This window comes from Macaca mulatta, chromosome 12 (genome assembly GCF_049350105.2).
Source record: "Macaca mulatta isolate MMU2019108-1 chromosome 12, T2T-MMU8v2.0, whole genome shotgun sequence".
Taxonomy (NCBI): Eukaryota; Metazoa; Chordata; class Mammalia; order Primates; family Cercopithecidae; genus Macaca; species Macaca mulatta.
The window spans coordinates 122,456,389-122,470,127 of NC_133417.1; the positions used below are offsets into that span (position 1 = coordinate 122,456,389).

The following is a 13,739-nucleotide window of genomic DNA, read 5'->3' on the forward strand; positions in this document are numbered from 1 at the left end:
GTCATTTTCCAGAATCAAGATCTTCAAAACTCAACACTAATGCCTGATTCCTTGGCGTGCTGTCTATAGGAAGGGCATGTTTAATAACATAAATTTGGTATCTCAAGACCAGAGTGTGCCCACATCTACCTTTCCCAAAGCCTATACTTTCTTGGGAAGGGTTCTTTTTGGATCTAAAAATATGTAGGAAAGGGATGTCATTATGCAAAATAGATAGTAACATTTTCTTGCATTTACTCAGGTATTTACTTTCACCTCCCATGTTTTTGGAATATTGCCACCCACTCTTTATTTTTAAGTTTATTTTTTAATTTTTGTAAATTTTTATTTTTTATTTTTAAATGACAACAACTGTATGTATTTATGGTGTACAATATATTTTGATATATGTACACATTGTGCAATGGCTAAATCAAGCTAATCAATATATGCATTACCTCATATAGTTATACTTTTTTATGAGAACACTTAAAACCTATTCTCTTAGTAATTTTCAAGAATATAAAACATTGTTATTAACTATAGTCATCATGTTGAATAATAAACCTCTTGAACTTATTTCTCCTGTCTAACTGAATTTTTTTATCCTTAGGCTAACATCTCCCCAATTCCACCACCTTACCCCACCCCTGCCCCAGCCTCTGGTAACCAGCATTCTACTCTCTGCTTCTGTGTGTTTGTCTTTTTTATTTTTAATTTTTTTAAGAGAAGGGATCTCACTGTGTTGATCAGGCTGCAGTGCAGTGGTGCAGTCATAACTCACTGCAGCCTCAGATTCCTAGGCTCCAGTGATCTCCCTGCCTCAGCCTCCCAAGTAGCTGGGACTACAGGTGTGCACTCCCACAGCCAGCTAATTTTAAAATTTTTTTGTAGAGACAGAGTCTTGCAGTGTTGCTCAGGCTGGTCTCTAATTCCTGGCCTCAAGAAATTCTCTCAGATCTGCCTTCCCAAAGTGCTGGAATTATAGATGTGAGCCACCATACCTGGCCAGTTTGTCTTTTTTAGATTCCACATATAAATGAGATCGTGCAGTATTTGTCTTTCTGTGCTTGGTTTATTTCTATTAGCATAACGTCCTTCAGGTTTATCTGTGTTGTTGCAAATGACAGGATTTCCTTCTTTGTTAAGGCTGAATAGTATTCCATTTGTTTATATAACCACATTTTCTTTATCCATTCATCCATCTGTTGGTAAACACTTTGGTTGATTCTGTATTTTGGCTATTGTGAACAGTGCTGCAATGAACATGGGAGTGCAGATATTTCTTCAACATACCAATCTCATTTCCTTTGCATATATACCCAGAAGTGGGATTGCTGGATCATATAGCAGTTCTATTTTAAGTTTTTGAGAAATCTTCATATTATTTTCCATAATGGTTGTACTAATTTACATTTTCACCAATACCCTTTAGAATGAATGTTCATGTTTTCTCTTCATAGGCGGTCAATTGTTTCTAGTCTTATTGTCAAGATGGTGACCAAACTGTCATTTGATAATCCCTCAGCATGGAACCTGGCACCACTGTGGGTGAAGCAAGCTCCAGAGGCCGGATCCTCTAATGCTGTCTATTATTGTTAGACTAGACCTCTGCAGCTGGCTTCACCCAAAGGGCTCCTTCCCACTCTGCCTCTGCTAAACTCAATGTCTGAGTCCTTGAGCACTTCAGTAAAGGGGCTTGATGGAAGGTCTCAGATAATATGTTTACTCTTTCCCAGACACCCTCCCCTATCCTCAGCTCCAAATCCATTTATCTCTCCCATAAAGTGCTTATTGACAGAGAACTTGAGTGCTCAGAATGATGCCAACTGAAGACAAGCCTCTCCAAATACAGCAGTCATGTCTCCCCTTGATCTCCCCAGGCTGAATCCAAAACAGCTGTGTTTCTGCCTCAACCTCAAGGATTAGCTCACGGACTCTCCCTCCTCCCACCACCAACTGCTTTCTTGGGTCATTGATTTTTCAGAGAGAAAATGCCTGTGGTAGAGGCATGAAATAGCTCTGCTCAGCCTCAAGAAGAGGTTTGCAAGCTCATTCAGCCAAAATGTAATTGTATTGAGCCTCCCAGAGAGCCTCTACTCCACCCACATTTGCAAATACTCTTTTACTACATACTCTGTGTTTCTAAGTCTCTAATTCAGATTCTTCTTTTGTTAGTTAAGAAGAGTGTGGGTTTTCAGGTATGCAGCAAAAGAAAAAGAGTCCATAAATAATAGAACTTAAAGAAGAGGCAGAGCTTAACACATGCATTTGAGCCCAATGTCTGATTTCATGTAGGTTGTAGCCTGATTTCTCTTGGGTCATTTCTACTCTAGCTAGGGCCTACTTAAACGATCTGATCTGGTTAAAGCTTATCATCCAGAATGAATTAGCTACAGTCTCACTTCTACAGGAATAGCAAGACCAAATGACTTCCAGCTTGATGTTTCCCTGAATCAAGCAAAATTGTCAAGCAATTCTTTTTCTTCTTTTGCTAGCTGGTTCTTTCTATTCTGGAACCTTAAATGCACACCTAGTCCAAGATTCCATATTTACCTTCTCTCTGGACATTTAATCATAACCCTCAACCATGTCTTTATGCTGATGACATTTCAAGCAAAACTGTCATCCATTCACATTACAATTCATAAGGCACTATGCAAGAGTCACTTGGTTATATAGAGAAATCCTCACCTTAAGGACTTTACAGTCTGGAAAAGAGGACAAGAGGTTCAACGTGGCACTTTGTTATTAGGAGATGCAGAGGCCTGGATTCAAATTCAGCTCCTGCCCTGGGAAAGTCCACTTAACCTCTCTGTGCCTCAGTTTTCTCATGTGTAAAATGTGGTTCACAACTGTATTATCCCAAAAGGTTACTGTGAAGACTAAAGGAGATAATATATGTAGAGCACGTAGGACAATGCCAGGCACCTAGTATTGCTTTTAGCTATTACTACCATAAGAGAGCTACAAACAGAAACAATATATAGCGAAATACTATGAGATGCTGTGTTAGTCCATTCTCATGTTGCTATAAAGAACTACCTGAGACTGGATAATTTACAAAGAAAAAAAGGTTTTATTGGTCAACTATTCCACAGGTTGTACAGGAAACATAACTGGGGAGGCCTCAGGAAACTTATAATCATGGCAGAAGGCAAAGAGAAAGCTGGCATGTCTTCACATGGTCAGAGCAGGACAGAGAGAAGGAGGTGCTACACACTTTTAAACAACGAGATCTTGGGAGAACTCACTCACTACACAAGAACGGCAAGGGGGAAATTCGCCCCCATGATCCAATCACCTCCCACCAGGCCTCTCCTCCAACACTGGGGATTATTCAACATGAGATTCCAGTGGGGAACACAAGTCCAAACCATATCAGACCCAGAGGAGGATGAGGTGCTATTTATTTGGAGGAGGGCAGTATAAGGAGTGTGGTTATATTCCAAGTAAAAAGCTAAGCAATAGACAACAAAAACCTGAACTAGACTATACTATACCATACTATACTATATACTATACCATACTATACTATATACTATTATTAAACAAAGTTTATGGGAGGGCATTGTTTTGGATTAGTCCCTTTCACTAGGCCCCAGCAGACCAGACCAAACCAGAATGGAGTCATTCATGTTAAGTGCCACATAATCAATGTTCAGGTGCCACTGAACTCTAAAATGTGAGAATTTTCCAAGAAAACAGGAAATTCACAGCAACCAATCAAAAGGGGTTCAATTTACCTGAGCCTGCATGATAAAGAAGTTCCCTCTACTGTAACTCTATGAGGAAAGTAATTTGAAACCACCAATTCATATTTTGTTCTGTTTCTGCTTTCTCCAGCCCTTTTCTGCCTGTAAAGCCAACCCTTCCTGCTCTGCTTCTTGGAACATTTATTTTATACAATGAAGTGTTGCCCTATGTTAGAATCACAAATAAAAGCCCACTAGACCTTTAAACTAGATTTGTTGTAAATTTGACTCTTGATAATACACTATACTAGAATAAAGACAAAGGGGCTGACCAACTTTAAGAGATGTGGTGGTAGAATAAACAAGGTTTTGGCATGCATTAATTAGGGTGGACAGTTGATAAGAGGGAGTCAGAGGCTGTTCCAAGGGTCGAGTATCAGCAAGTTGAGGAATGATGGGGTCATGAATCAACTGGGAAGTCAGAAAGAAACAAATTTGTTTGTGGAAGAATGTGACTGGCTTGTTTTTGGTCACGTTGAGTTTGAGGCATTAGTGGAATATCCTGGTAGTGACATCTTGGATCTCTGAGACAAGTGTCCTCAAACTCCTGAATTATTGCCATACCTGTTACCTGCTTTTCCATTTTTCCCTCTTTTTTGATCAATCCAGCAGTTGGAAACTATGTTCAAAGGAAAAGATGAATTCTGGAGATACTGAAATGTCATCACTAAAAAGACATGGTTGAGGGTTATGATTAAATGTCCAGAGAGAAGGTAAATATGGAATCTTGGACTAGGTGTGCATTTAATGTTCCAGAATAGAAAGAACCAGCTAGCAAAAGAAGAAAAAGAAGTGCCTCTTTCCAGGAAAACAATACACCAACCAGCCATCAATATAAGTATTTCAGGCTCATCAACAATATGAGTGGCACTAATGCATTGCTCTACATAAAAGAGAGTGGAGAGTAAGTTAGGGAAGGCAAAGGAGGTTGGGTGTGGTGGCTCATGCCTGTAACCCCAGTACTTTGGGAGGCACGAGGTCAGGAGATCAAGACCATCCTGGCCAACGTGGTGAAACTCCATCTCTACTAAAAATACAAAATTACCTGGGTGTGGTGGCACGTGCCTGTAATCCCAGCTACTTGGGAGGCTGAGGCAGGAGAATCGCTTGAACCAGGGAGTCAGAGGTTGCAGTAAGCTGAGATTACACCACTGCACTCCAGCCTGGTGACAAGGCAAGACTCCGTCTCAAAGAAAAAAAAAAAAAAAAGGTATCTGTCAACCCACCTTTGATTGAGTCATCAAACTATCATTCACTTTTTTTTTTTTTTTTTGAGATGGAGTCTCGCTCTTTCACCCAGACTGGAGTGCAATGGTGAGATCTCAGCTCACTACAACCTCTGCCTCCCAGGATCAAGTGATTCTCCTGCCTCAGCCTCCCAAGTAGCTGGGATTACAGGTATGCAGCACCACACCTGACTAATTTTTTGTAACTTCAGTGGAGACGGGGTTTCACCATGTTGACCATGCTGGTCTCAAACTCCTGACCTTGTGATCCACTTGCCTTGGCCTCCCAAAGTGCTAGGATTACAGGTGTGATCCACTGTGCCCAGGCTTTTATTTATTTATTTATTTTTTAAAAGAAATTCCACCAGTTCATTTGAATTCTGATCAATGCTGGGCAAACAGATTAAATTCTCTTTAGAGTAGCAAATCTTAGGACTATAAGGTGAAGAGGAACTAGAAAGTCCAGCCATACCTAAGTCCAAGCTAGCCACTCTGGTCCTTTTCTCTATTGTATTCCATTAAAGACCCTGATATCTGGGACTAGAGTTCCTGAGCACTATATACCCATGACCTGGTCTGGAAGCAGCTCTTCTTAGCTGTCCTATCATGCCCTCAGTGACTCCGGATCTCTGAGACAAGTGTCCTGAAACTCTTGAATTCTCACATGCTCTTTCATCTTTCCCTCTTTTTTGGTCAATCCAACCAATTCATGGCTTCCTGTTGAATGTTATTTTATAATAATATGGTTTATGTTATTAATAGTCTTTAATGTTATTCAAGCCCATCTTCTATCATGTCATTGCTCAAAAAGCTTCAACAGTTTCTTACGGACAAGCCCACTGTGTGAGCTTCTTAACTGGGCATTCAGAATCCTCCCCAATATCTTCCACTACCTATGATTTATATTTTAGCCAAACAAGACCCTTGATAATCTTGAACTTCATTGCATGTTTGCACCTCTATACCAGTGCTGAATCCCAAACTGAAATCTGGTTCATATTGCATGAAACAGCTGGTTTTTACACCCACATCTTGAAATCTCTTTCTATTCCCTCACCTAGATACAAACTCTCCAAGGGGCCAGTAGAGTGCAGTGGCCACAGTCTTGGATTCTAAAACCCAGTTGTCAAGGTTCAAATCCCAGTCACACTGTATGCTGACTGTGAGATCATATACAAGTCTCTTTTCACTTCACATCTGTTTCCTGATCTGGAAAATGAAGAATATTAATCAGATATTAAATGAGATAACATACATTTAATCTAGTCTGTGGAACCCTGTAAGCCTGCAGCAACTGCGAGCTATTATGGCAGATGCTGTTGCTAGCCCACCCACATCCACTTGGTATTTGTCTCTACATTCTCAACCTGTTTATAGAAAACATTTGTGACTCTGCGTAGTCAAGATAGCATGCTCAGCTCTCATACAGGGCAGAGCAGAAGTGCCTGAGATGTAATCAATCTCCCAAGAAGCAACACTCAGACAATGACCGTTGGAGAGTCAATGGATGAATACCGCTTGTTAGGAATAACCCTGAAACCTATTCTAGAGTGTGGACAGCATAGAATCTCTTATTGTCTCTCAGACTTCCCCAGCAGGCTCTAACATCAGTTGCCCGCAATGGTAATTGGCTTGGCAGATACCTTTTATCAGCTCCTTTGATTCCCTAACTTACTCTCCACCCTCTTTTATGTATTTCCTGGGATAATTTCCCAAAACTACTTGGATTCTTGTCTTGGGGTCGGCTTTTGGAGGACTCTAAAACCATATCTGCTCTTATCACTACAGCTGAGTTCTTTGAAACTACCAGAATATTGCTTTGTTTGCATTAGTCTTCTACTAGTTAGAGTCTACCTTCATAAAACCTAAAATCCAACAAAAAATTAAGACCAAAATACATATATTTCTCAACAGTGCCTAGCACAGTACCTCTCACATAGAAGTTACCCAATCTGTATTTAGAGAAGAAAGAATAATGGTAGATCAAAAGATTACTCTATGAATATAAAAATAGAGCAAGGACTATTGATTGGTTACTAAGAATATTTTGCAAACTTTTATGGTTTGACACATCCTTTTAATGTGGATAGGTCTACCTAATACACTTGCAGCTTCTCAAAGTCCCCTCCCCTCGACGTCAGCGTCAGGACTCCTCGCCCACCTCCGGCTAGATTTGAGAGGTACTTGCCATTATCTCATCATTATCTTATCATGTTAATGTACTTGCGTAATCTTTTTTTTTTTCTAAATATGAAAAATATTTTACAGAGATTATATTTGACGCAGCTGCTTCCTGAAGACCTAGAGGTCACTTTTATCTTATAAGCACATTCTTCAGATTTTCGTGTGGGTGGGTAACTTCCGCCAGACTTTTCTGGAGATGGCTAATCCAGCCGTGGGATGTGGTTTCTTCTAACAGCCAGTCAGGAAAATCCTGTTTCTCAAACTCCTGTCTTGACCCCTTCCTGAACTTTGCCTCCTAGATCTTGAGGTCTGCCTTCTGTGGAAGAGAAATTCCAGAATCAATAAACTGAACTAGAGCCCTGGGATTATCAACAGGTAATGGTGATACTGTAGCAGGTGGCTGCATGAGATTTGTGATTACAGACTTGAGAGTGGCTGTCACCTTTGGTGCTACCAGAAGTAGCTTTCAAAACTGTCCTTCTATAACAGAGAGTTCTAGAAGGGTGGTCCATGGACCATCTATATTAGAAGGGCTTCTGGCTCTGCTTTGCTTGCAGATTACTGGTCCTGCTCAGGCACACTGAATCAGAATCACTTGTGAGGATGCTTCAATTTGCATTTTTAAACAAACTCCTCAGGTGATAAGGTGAACAAATTATCCAAGTTTTGGCACTGAAAGTCCCACATTCAGGAAAGCCTTTAGTCCTGAGACATTTGGTCTCCACGTGGGTATGTCTTATGTACACTGAATTCTTAAAGCTGTCTTACACCCCAAGGTATGCCACACTAACACAGACGCTGCTTCTACTTGGTAAAAATCTCTGAGACTTTGAGATGACTTTAATCCAGTGTGACATTGGGTGGGGAGCTCCCTCAGACATCGATCTTGATAAGATCCTTCCATGGGAACTTGAGTGTTTGAGAGACCCAGAGTGTTTGTTTTGTTACTTTACTTTTCCTTTCTTTTGAACTTCATGTGCAAGGAGTTGAACTTGGTCTTGAGTTTATAGTACACAATTTTATTCTATATCTGCAAGGCCCTTCTCTGGATTTATGTGGTTATTTATTTGCATTTCTCCACCAGCTCTCCATGCCCAGCAGGCAAACATTACAATGTGATTGTTTTATACTCTGAATTTGTTTGTATCTTTTTAAAGCATATAACATTGTTCCTAGGTATTTTAATTTAAACAAATTGTATTCTGCTGCAGACTTCACCTTAACTCTTGCCTTTTTCTGTTAAGTATTGTGTTTAACGCTGTATCATCCTTTGATCTGTTGTTTCTTGTGGTAGGCAGCTTTTAAGGTGACTCCCAGTGATGGTGCCCTGTTGGTACCCATGTCCCTGTACAATCACCTTATCTTGATTGTGGACTACACCTAGTGACTTGCTCTTAGTGAACAGAATGTGGCAAAAAGTGACAGTATGTTACTTTTGAGACTAAGTGATAAAAACCCTTTGTCTTCCTCTCATGTGCCCTCCCTTGCTTGCTCTGGTGGAAGCCAGCTGAAATTTTGAGAGCCACCTTACAGAGAACCTAACAGCAAAGACTGGAGAGAGGCTTCCAGCCAACAGCCAGCAAGGAATTGAAGCCCTCGGTCCAATAGCAGCAGTGAGGAACTGAATCCTGCCAACAGCCTCGTGGGTGAGCTTGGAAGCAAATCCTATTCTAGTCTAGTAGAGACTTGAGAGGACCCATAGCTCTTGCCAACACTTGATTGCAGCATTGTAAGAGATCCTGAGCCAAAGGACTCAGCTAAGCCATGCTGGCTCTTAGCCCACAGAGACTGTGATATAATAAATGTTTGTTGTTTTAAGATGTTAAACTTGGAGTAACTTGTTACACAGCAATAGATAACTGATACGCTTCTAATCATTGCATGGTGTCCATAGCATATCTCTACCACATTTTACTTGTCTGCTCCCTGCAGATGCGTTGCTTGCTGCCTGACTCTAACTCCTGCTACTACTGCAAACACCACTGCCATGAATATCTTCAGCAAGACCTCCTTCCAGACCTGCACGAACAGTTGCGTGAAATGTATATGCACAAAGGGATTGCAACGGAAGACCTAGAGACTAGGGAAGAACTTGGAACAATAATCTCAGTTTCTTCATTTCCTAAACTGAGAGTGTTGCTGTTTTTAAATGAAGGTATTTTTCCCCCTAAGCATTTTGTTCTAAAGTTGAGCTGCCTTTGAGGGGAAATAAAGAGACTACCAGATTAATGGTTTTTTTTTCAAATGGGATGGTGGGGTAAGGAATAGTCGGGGTGGTCTGTGGAACAACTTGGAGGATTGGTGTTGTGTCTCGAAAAGATATTTAGGTATGTCCCTCCTTTTTTACCCAGGCCGACTGATTCACGCTGGGCTTCAGACATGAGAGGTTAGGAGTAGGAGGCATGCCTCGTTCAAAGGTGAGTGGACACATCTATAACCATTAAAACAATGTTTTTCTGTTTGGATTTAGTAAATGGTCTCAAGTTCCTGGAAATGTGTGCAGAGACCCTGTGGCCATGAGAAGATCTGTCATTTTATTTTTTACAGTAGGATGAAATATATTTGGAAGTCATTGGACTGTAGCTGTCCTACATCAAAAGGCATTTCATAACAAAACACTATCATGCCCCATTTATAGTAATAGCATGCTGTGCTCTGGCTGCTGTGGGCAAATAAAATATGTTCCTGTAACATAAACAGCCTCACCTTCCCTCTAAAGACTAAAAGGCCATGAAAGATTTATTTAAATATGCTTTTGAAACATAGAGACACATACAAAAACATGTTAAACATATACGTATGTAGATAGATAGATGGGTAGATTAGATAGATAGATGATAGACAGATAGATGAATAGAGAGAGAGAGAGAGAAATAGACAGAGATTGTCAGAAATAGACTATAAACTCTAAATTGAATAAATAATGTTAGAGAAGAGACTATCAGAGCCAGAAGGGACATTAAAAACTTTTAAGTCCAGGCGCCTTTATTTTGTTGGCTTTTTTCCCAATTATTTTTATTGTGGTAAAATATATACATAAAATTTCTCATCTTAATCATTTTTAAGTGTACGGTTCTGTGGCATTACATACATTCACGATGTTATGCAACCATTACCACCATCCATCTTTATAACTCCTTTTCATCTTGTAAAGCTGCAACATTATACCCATTAAACAATAACTACCCATTCCTCACTAACCCCAGCCCCAGTCAATCACCATTCTACTTTCCATCTCTATAATTTTCACTACTCTAAGTACCTTATATAAATGAAATCTTGTTTTTCTTTTTGTGACTGGCTTATTTTTCTGAGCGTACTGTTCTCAAGGTTCATCCGTGTTGCAGCACATGTCAGAATTTTACTCCTTTTTAAGGCAATAATATTCCATTATATATATACAACACATTTTGCTTATCCATTCATCTGTCCATGGACACTTGGGTTAGTATTGTGAATATGCAAATATCTCTTCAAGACCCCACTTACATTTTTATTTGTATTATTTATTTTATTTCATTTCATTTCATTTCATTTTTGAGACTGGGTCTTGCTGTGTCACTCAGGCTAGAGTGCAGTGGTACAATCTCCGCTCACTGCAACCTTCGCCTCCTGGGTTCAAGTGATTCTCCTGCCTCGGCCTCCTGAGTAGCTGGAATTACAGGCACGTACCACCATGCCTGGCTAAATTTTGTGTTTTTTGTAGAAAGGGGGTTTCACCATGTTAGCCAGGCTGGTGTTGAACTGCTGACCTCAAGTGATCCACCTGCCTTGGCTTCCCACAGTGCTGGGATTACAGGCGTGAGCCACGGTGCCTGACCAAGACCCATTTTTAGTTCTTTTGCTATACATCCAGAAGTGGAAATGCTGGATCATATGGTAATTCTATTTTTAATTGTTTGTAGAATTGCCACACTGTTTTCTACAGCATCTCTACCACTTTATACTCCCACCAACAATGCACAAGGGTTCCAATTTCTCCACATCCTGGCTAATGCTTTTCTGGCTAATTATTTTCTGGGTTTTATTTTGTTTTGTTTTTATAGTAGCCACCCTTATAAATGTAAGGTGGTACCTCGTGGTTGATTTCACTTGCATTTCCCTAATGAATTGTGCTGTGGGGCATCTTTCCATGTGTTTCTTAACCATTTGTATATCTTCTTTAGAGATATGTCTATTCAGGTTCTTTGCCCATTTTGGAATCAGGTTGTTTTTTGTTGTTGAGATTTAGAAGCTCTCTAAATATTCTGGATATTAATCCCTTATCAGACATACGATTTGCAAACATTTTCTCTCATTCTTTTAGTTGACATTTTACTTTGCTGATATTATCTTTTGATGAATAATTTTAAAATTTGTTCATGAAGTTCCATTTGTCTATTTTTCTTTTGTTGCCTGTGACCTTAGTGTCATATCCAAGAAATCATTGCCAAATCCAGTGTCACGAAGCTTTTACCCTGTGTTTTCTTCTAAGAGTTGTATCGTTTTAGGTCTTATATTTAGGTTTTGATCCATTTGAGTTAATTTTTTGTATATGGTGCTGGTAAGTGTCCGACTTCATTCTTTTGCACATAGATATCCAGTTCTCCCAGGACCATGTGTTGAAAAGGCAGGCATCTCATTTTACAGAAAAGGAAACTGGGGCCCAGAAGGAGAAGTGGCATGCCCAAGGCTGTGCCAGAAGCAAAGTGTAAAATAGAACCTGAGCCTCTGACTCCCGGTCAGTGCTACACAGACATTTACATTTAACATACATTAAATTTAAATTGTTTGAATATGAAAATAAGTTATTTTGTTAGCTCTTGGGTTCACTAATGATGTAATTTCTAACAAATGAATAAAAGTTAGGTTGATAGAGTAGGTGATAATTTTAATGTGTTTTTCACAAATTCTTTGGTATTTCTTTTCTCAAGAGGTGGAACTTAATTCTCCTTTCTTTAAGTGTGAACTGGACTTAGTGACTTGCTCCTAAAGATTAGAATGTGGCAGAAATGACAGTGAGTGGCTTCTGAGACTAGGTCATAAAAGGCATTACAGTTTCCTCCTCGATTTCTCTCCCAGTAACTCCTCCAGGGGACACCAGCATCTCTTCTGACTCTTTGTTTCCATGTCTTGAGGAAGCAGCCTCTTGCCTATGGCCATCTGAGGAAGCCATCTTGGAAGCAGCCCACCCAGCCCCAGTCAAGCCTTCAGATGACTGCAGTCTCAGCTGACATCTTGACTTTAACAACAAGAACAACAACAACAACAAAAACTCCAAGCCAGAACTACCCACCTGGAATTTGAGGGCTGCTTTCAAATTCCTGATCCATAGAAACTTAGATAATAAATGTTTGTTGTTTTAAGCCACGCATTTTTAGAGAAATTTGTTATGCAGCAATAGAAAGCTAGTACAGAGAATAAACCAGCCTCTCTTAAATTACCACCATAAAACCAACTACCTATTTTATTAAAAGGTAAAACCAGCTGCTGAAGAACTTTTTTCCTCTCAAGGCTTTGGCACTTGAGGTTCAACAGTAAGAAGAATTGAAGAGTGAAGGCTTCCTGGCTACCCTCTGGCATCCTGTGTTTGGTCTGAAGCCTGATAAGCCTGGGTTGCTCTTCCAGTCCACCTTGTATGAGACTGATGTGGAAAAATGTGTCTCTTCTCAAGGGCTAACTCTGGAACCCTAGGAAAATATTCTAGATTTGGATCATATTAAAATGGGTATTAGACCTAGGTTCTAGTTCCAGCTCTAAGATCTGGATGTGTCAAAATCCTTTTCCCTTTGTAGGTTTTTAAGTTTGGTCTCTTTAAATAAAGAAACAATCACCCATGCTTTGTCTTTTAACTTCCTACTTCAAACAAGGAGCTGAAGACACTGGCCATCATCAAATGACTAGTGGACAATTTCCACTGCCTCGGTGAAATTTGCAGTCTGACTCTCATCATCTCTTGCCCTTTTTTTTTTTTTTTCTTTTTAAGCTGTGTTTGTGAAACTGCCTTTGCAAAGATTATGAGAGGGAGAGAAGTCTAGCATGACCAACTCCATCTTGCTTCTAGCCTCACGGGCTGGCTTCCCTTGCTCATTCCCAGCCACAGGCCAAGCTAACCATGAGAGGAATTTAGTTTATAGTTTAACTTTGAGGCAAGGATGATAATATTCTCTCCCTAAAGCAGATCCCTTCCTTGTTTGGGTTCTGAAACCACCTTTGTAAGACTAAGGAAAGACCACAAGATTAGGATTATGGAAAGGGCCTGAATTCTGCTCAAATGGAGGCATCATTTCTATACTTCCTTACTGCTCAGGAGTTATGTGGCCAAATGTCACAGAGTTATGACTTCCTCAATTGCTCCTGTAGATAACATCACTATTGTAGAACCTAAGACCGGTCTTTTGAGATGTTTTTCAGATTTTTGCATTCTGGCAACTGACTGATGCCTCCCAGACTAATGACTCAACCAGTCCTATGGCCTCCACCCAGAGGTGGACTCAGCAAATGAGGACTGTTTTCCTCACACTCCTGTGATTTCATCCCTAACCAATCAGTAGCACTCATTCCCTAGCTCCCTGCCCACCAAATTTTCCATAAAAAGCCTAGCCTCTGAGCTCTT

At 40.1% G+C, this 13,739-nt stretch overlaps 1 long non-coding RNA gene across 1 annotated transcript; it reads left to right on the forward strand.

Annotated features, from left to right (window-relative positions):
• Window positions 1-8,647: 8,647 nt before the first annotated feature.
• LOC106992727 (uncharacterized) lies at window positions 8,648-12,960 on the forward strand. The gene is made up of 4 exons (XR_003721415.2): window positions 8,648-8,790; window positions 9,077-9,299; window positions 9,496-9,561; window positions 12,206-12,960. It is a non-coding gene; the product is annotated as an uncharacterized LOC106992727 (long non-coding RNA).
• The last annotated feature ends 779 nt before the right edge of the window (window positions 12,961-13,739 follow it).